Raw genomic sequence first — 5,948 nt, 5'->3', positions numbered from 1 at the left:
AAACGTATGTTTTATTAATTGTGGGACCAAAATGAAAATTTGAAATTATTTAGAGGACGATTGGATCAAATAAGCCTTAAATTTAAGAGAAATGATATTTGAACAACTATTTTGTGATAACTTTTATGACAACTTTTTTCTCATACTAACACCATGTTTTCATAGTCTCTTTCCATTGCTTTGATTTTTGTGTCAAAACCAACATTTCTTTGTAAATTATATTTGTCTCACAAGTTATCACATAAAATAGTTGTTCAAATAACATTCTTATGGTGTTTAACAAAGACATTACTTCCTTAAAAAAATTGTTTTGATTGTTTAACATCTGAGAAGCAATAGTGAGACAATAATGACGAAAATACTAAATGAAATTCCATTAAAACTTATATTTTTTTATACCACAATCAATTTGGCTAGAAAAGAAAAGAGTACACAAAAGTTGAGTTATAGTATGCACTCTTTAGATCTAGCGGTGGTTGGCATGGATATAATTAAGATATATGAGAATATAGCCAGGGAGCATTAGATTCGCAAAATTTGGCTCGGTGTGCGACCACACACACTACAAAAAACGCGCTCAATTGCGGCGGTTTTTTAGAGGAGGTTTTTGAAAACCCCCGCAGATTAGTTAAAAAAGGGGTCAGCAGGTAAATATTGCCACTATTTTGCGGCGGTTTTAAAACCCCCACAATTTGAAGTACCTTTTTCCCAGATTTCACTCTCCCGCTTGCTTTTTCATGTGGCGCTCTCCTAGCTTTTTGATATTTCATTATTTTTTCGTTTTCCCCCTTTTTTCTTTCATATTTCTTATTTCAATAACAAAACAAAACAAAATAAAAACCCTTCTCACTCACAGAATCAACTTCTCTCTCAGAACCCTTCTCCCATCTCCCATCGAAGAAAGCCTTTTGAGAGATCACTTCTCTCTTTCACTCCGGAGTACGCTCCCCCCTCTCTCTCTCTCATTGAAGAAATATGTCTCATCACCCTCTCACCCTCCATCACTCCCTAATTATTCAAAGGTATTTTCATTCTTTTTCAATTTTAGTTAATTGATAAATCTCATTTGGGGATTAGGGTTTATAATCTTTGAATTGTATTTTTTTTTTTTTGTGGTTTTAGAAACTTTGCCTATTTCAATAAAATTAAACCCTGAATCACTCTTGTGTTTCTTTTTGTTCAAATCTGTTCTTTAGAATCCAATTAGTGTTTCTTTTTGTTCACAGAATCTTGTATTAACCTGGTTTTTTTTATTTATTTACTCAATCAAGGTTAACGCCTGGTGGAAACCCAACTTGCAAGGTCAGTGAATCACCATAGTCATCTTTATATATTGATTATTTACTGCTGAGTTTGAGAATTTGGATATTAGGATTTCTAATTTTGGCTAAGTATCTTAAATAAGTGGTTTAGGTTTTTGGATTGAGGTGTCAATACCACCAATGGACATATGTTTCATATTTTTAGTTCATATCTTTGAATAAAGTATCAATTTAAAAGAACATTAAAAGGTGATTTCTGTAATTTGTGTTTTTCTTGTTCTATGAAATATGTTTTTGATTACAGACTAAGTGACATATGTTTTTGGATGTTAGTTTGTTTTTAGTTATTACATGTAAGAACTTGATGATTTTGTTAGCAGTGGTAAACTTTTTTATCAGTATGTTTGTATTTATAACATATATAACTATTGCCAAGATATGTACACTAAAATCCCTTGTTCAAATTGTAAGTAAAACGCAAAGGTTATGACACTGCATGCTGTACCAAATCATGTAAAAAGGCTCAACTTCAAGATGAGATAATTTTCAAACGAAAAAAGATTTTGACATGGGGTTTTCTCCCACAGTTTTCATTTGCCAAATTGTATGTTCACACCAGAATCTACATCAATCAGACTATCATAACTTAGATTGGATACTTGGAACCAAATATATGACTTAAAGGCTTAAATGAGTCGCCATTTTAGTGTTTATTGGCTGCTGTTCTGCTATGTTTACAAAAGTTATAGTTTTGCAGCTTCAGTGTGGTTTTAGTTTGGTGTGAGGTCCCTAGTTTTGGGTGGTTAGGAGTGCCTTGTATTTTCTTAGTTTCTTTCTGATTCTGTTTCTGTTTCTGATTGGGTGTTAGCAGTGCCTTTTAGTTTTAAAAGTTACTTTTCATAGTTACTTTGTGTTTGACAAGTTACTTTGTGTTGGACAAATAATTAACAACCAGTGTGACTCAATATTTTCTTTTTGGGATATACTCTCTATGGTTTATATAAAGATTTGATTTAGAGGAATTTTTTAATAAAAAGAAAACAAAAGAGTAGCTAGCCTTGGCGGTGATGGTTCATGTTTCCAATTATTTCTTTACAATCATATTTGTGTTTCTTTACAATCTTTTTTTGGTTCACTGAATCTTGCTTCAATCACGCTCACTCGGTCTGCAGTCCACTTTAGTTTGCTTTGTCAAAACCCATCTTGAAAGGTTAGCAATCACAATACCCATCTTTTATTTATTTTGTCATAATATAGTTCATTTTGCATTTCAGCTCTTATATTTTCTCATCTTTATGAATATGCAGTCATGGTTAAAATCAAGAAAATTGACGCAAACCAACTCGTGGAGAATTGTACCTCGAAACTCAGAAACCAAATAATTCATCATTTGTAAATGATGCAGCTAAGGCTGCAATGGTAAGTTAAATTTGAATAAACTATTGGTTTATGGTTGTATGTTTGGATTTGAAGCATACTAGTTTTTGACTTGGTGATATTGTATACTAATAATGGCGTAATATTTCGGCCATTTCTTCTACATCATCTGATACCAATTGGAAAGGGAAGTTTACAAGCTTGGATAGTGGTTATTCAATTCTCATATTGTGTACGATGTCAAACTTATAACACGGAGGTGCACAACTTCACTGAAACAATTGTTCTGCAAAATATAACAATGAAGTTATGGTGTTTTGGGTTCAGATTTCTTTCGTAGTTTGTTGTATTGGTCTGCTCCATTTCTTCTAGTTTTGTGCAGGTATATTTTCTCTGGTTTAAGTTTTATTTTGCTGTCTACAGGTCTGATTTTGCAGACATTAGTTCATGTTTTTTTTTTGCTCAACAGTTGTGACAGTTATGTAGCTGTTAGTATTGTGTTTTTTTCCTTTCTTTGAGCTTGTTAATTTGGACTGAGTTTTGCTGTTTTGTTTCTAGGGGTGTGAATTTGGACTGTGTTTTATTGGTCCATGGGTTTTGTTCAAAACCTGCTAGTTGCAGTTGAGTTCCATACATAATGATTACCATGGTTTATTTTAGAGTTTATTACTTTTTCCCCTTCATTTGTTTATGATAATTTTCTGATTTTTTATGTAGGAGTGGTAGAGATTAAGTCTTGATGTTGTTTTGGTAACTGATGTTGCAACTGAGCCTAATTAGCACCCATGGATGCAAGATTGCGAGAGGATGATGATCTAATGCTGAGGAATGTTTTATTTTATTTAAGCTTATTATGAATGTTGAGTTGTATTAGTACATTTTATGATACTCATATTGTAATTTTGCTGAAATGAATGTTGAGTTTTATTAGTACATTTTATGATACTCTTATTTTATTTTTACTGAAATGAATGTTGATTTGTATTAGTATATTTTATAAATACAAAACAAGCGGTCACTTGGTATCAAAAATTATGTAACAAAGAAAATGTATATTATAGTACCTTAGTATCAAAGGAGATTAAAAACTCCCACAAAACAAGCAAAAAAAAAAAAAATACCAATGTATCTAAGGAGGTTAAAAACTCCCACAAAACAAAACACAAATTTTGCGGCGGTTTTAGATCAGAATACCAGCAGTCACTAAAAACCCCCACAAATAATTTGTGGGATTAGTATAAGTGGGGGTTTTCAAAAATCCCGCAAAACAATCCGCGGAGGTTAAAAACCCCCGCAAAATAGCCCAAAAACCGCCGCAATCTATGCGCGTTTTTTGTAGTGACATGTTAGTTTGTGCAAGAAAGACAAATTAGTCAGATTCTTCTCTTTTTCCTATTTTAGTAACTTTCGTGTGGGTTTCTCATGGGGATTTTACCTCTGCAATTCAATATGGCAGACACTTGCTTGAGGATGAATTGGAAGGGATTCAAGGGAACTATTTTATAATAAGTTCTAGATAGTGATGTAAAACTTTTTGTGTGTGTTTTTTTTCTTTCTAGTAAAATCTCTCCACCAAATATATAGCTAATCATCTTATTTAAAATACTTTGAGACATTAAATGTTTGTATGTCTTTTAATCGAAATTCAAACTTTGATTTGTCACATCGTATTCAACTGGTCTTAGCTTTATATGTGTGCTTATCATTAGCAAGCCGGCAATTTGGACATGTTTTTTTCACCTGATGTTTTGAACTAAAATTGTATGCACCTTTAATAATGAGAAAAGGTGGTGATAAAGAATGACGACCAACATCAATTATAACGGTTGTGGCACGGTATCATATACAACCTATTAGATAAAATTTATGAATAAAAGAATCTATGAATTTATGAAATCATGAAGAAAAAAAACAACCTAACAAGATACAACCTAACGGTTATTAAATATCAACAAGAATTTATGAAATCATGAAGGAAAAAAAGCCATCAGCGATTAACCAAAAAATTCTTTTCTTACCCCATCATATAATCTATCAGTGATTTGAACCACAACTTTATACAGGAGTAAAAGGAAAACAAATTCCGTAGCTCTTCATTATTGGTGATATTACCTTCAATCTTATTTTCTTCTTCAATTTGAAACAAACTTTGAATGTCACTTGATTCTTGAATAGGATTGAAGGAAAACAAAAATAAAGAAACAAATGACGTATCGTCTGGGTGAGGGAAACATATCTCTGAGATGAGTTATTTTAGAAGGAGAGGATTTGTTCTCTCTGGAGTTAGCCAGGTCTTACATAGTATGTTTTGAGGGGAAGGAAAGGAAAGGCTGAGGAAGGGAAGGGAAGGAAAGGGAGGCAAGGGAGAAAGGAGGGAAAACATTCCTCTTGTTTGGGAGTTAAAAGAAAAGTTTTTTCTACATTACTCTCTCTTGTTTAGGGGGTATTTACCCCTTTAAGATATCAATCAATCAAAATGTAATATACAAATGTAACTTTTTATGAAAAATTATGTATTCGATACATTGGAAATTGAACTATTTGAATCTTTTAAAGAATAATTTCCTAATTTAGTATGCTTAAAAAGTGCCCCAGGAGCACTCGTGAACAAGACCTTTTATTTTTTAACTAGTAATAGACCAATGCGGTTACACACGGGTCACGTAACATTGTGGTAATCATATAAAAAACAATTACTTTGTTAGTACTATCAAATGTTTTTTTTTTCTTCATATATTATATATAAAAAAATGTTAAATATTTGAATCGCGTATGTTGTGGATTTTATTTTCTTATTTACACGAAAACAAATTTTTATATACACATATAAGAAAGTCAATAAAATAAATTTTTTAAAACTCATGACTATGTTGTGGTCAATAATGTTTTAAAAATATTATAGAATATATTGATCTGTATGTTTGTTTTATTGTTTTTTCTTTCAATTTATAATATAGGATGTTTTAAGCAGGAATATAAGTTAGTTGTTTTAATATATTTTTTTAGCATTATTTGAATATTGAAAATAAAAATGGTATAAAATTAACAAATAAGTGAAATAAACCACTTATATTTAATGTCTCTCGCACTCTTCAATGAAAAATAAATGAAGTAGAAGAGGTAGAATAGTGAATTGAAAATAGGATAAAAACAAAACTTTCCAAATGGAAAAAGGTAAATAATGAAATTTGTAAAGCTCGTTTGAATCGTTATTGTCGTGTATAAGAAAATTTTGTAATTAAAAATATGCAACATTTTAATATTTTATATCTTATAAGAAAATAAAAATATATTATATTTATCATACAA

General features: G+C 31.0%; 1 long non-coding RNA gene across 1 annotated transcript; it reads left to right on the top strand.

Moving 5' to 3' along the window:
- Positions 1-860: 860 nt before the first annotated feature.
- Positions 861-3,574, top strand: LOC146948829 (uncharacterized). The gene is made up of 7 exons (XR_015027034.1): positions 861-1,022; positions 1,272-1,302; positions 2,435-2,472; positions 2,570-2,681; positions 2,832-3,021; positions 3,198-3,259; positions 3,357-3,574. It is a non-coding gene; the product is annotated as an uncharacterized LOC146948829 (long non-coding RNA).
- Positions 3,575-5,948: the final 2,374 nt, after the last annotated feature.

Source organism: Medicago sativa, chromosome 2 (genome assembly GCF_051527215.1).
Source record: "Medicago sativa cultivar Bolivia chromosome 2, Bolivia_mono, whole genome shotgun sequence".
Taxonomy (NCBI): Eukaryota; Viridiplantae; Streptophyta; class Magnoliopsida; order Fabales; family Fabaceae; genus Medicago; species Medicago sativa.
This window is presented reverse-complemented; position numbering and strand designations above follow the sequence as displayed.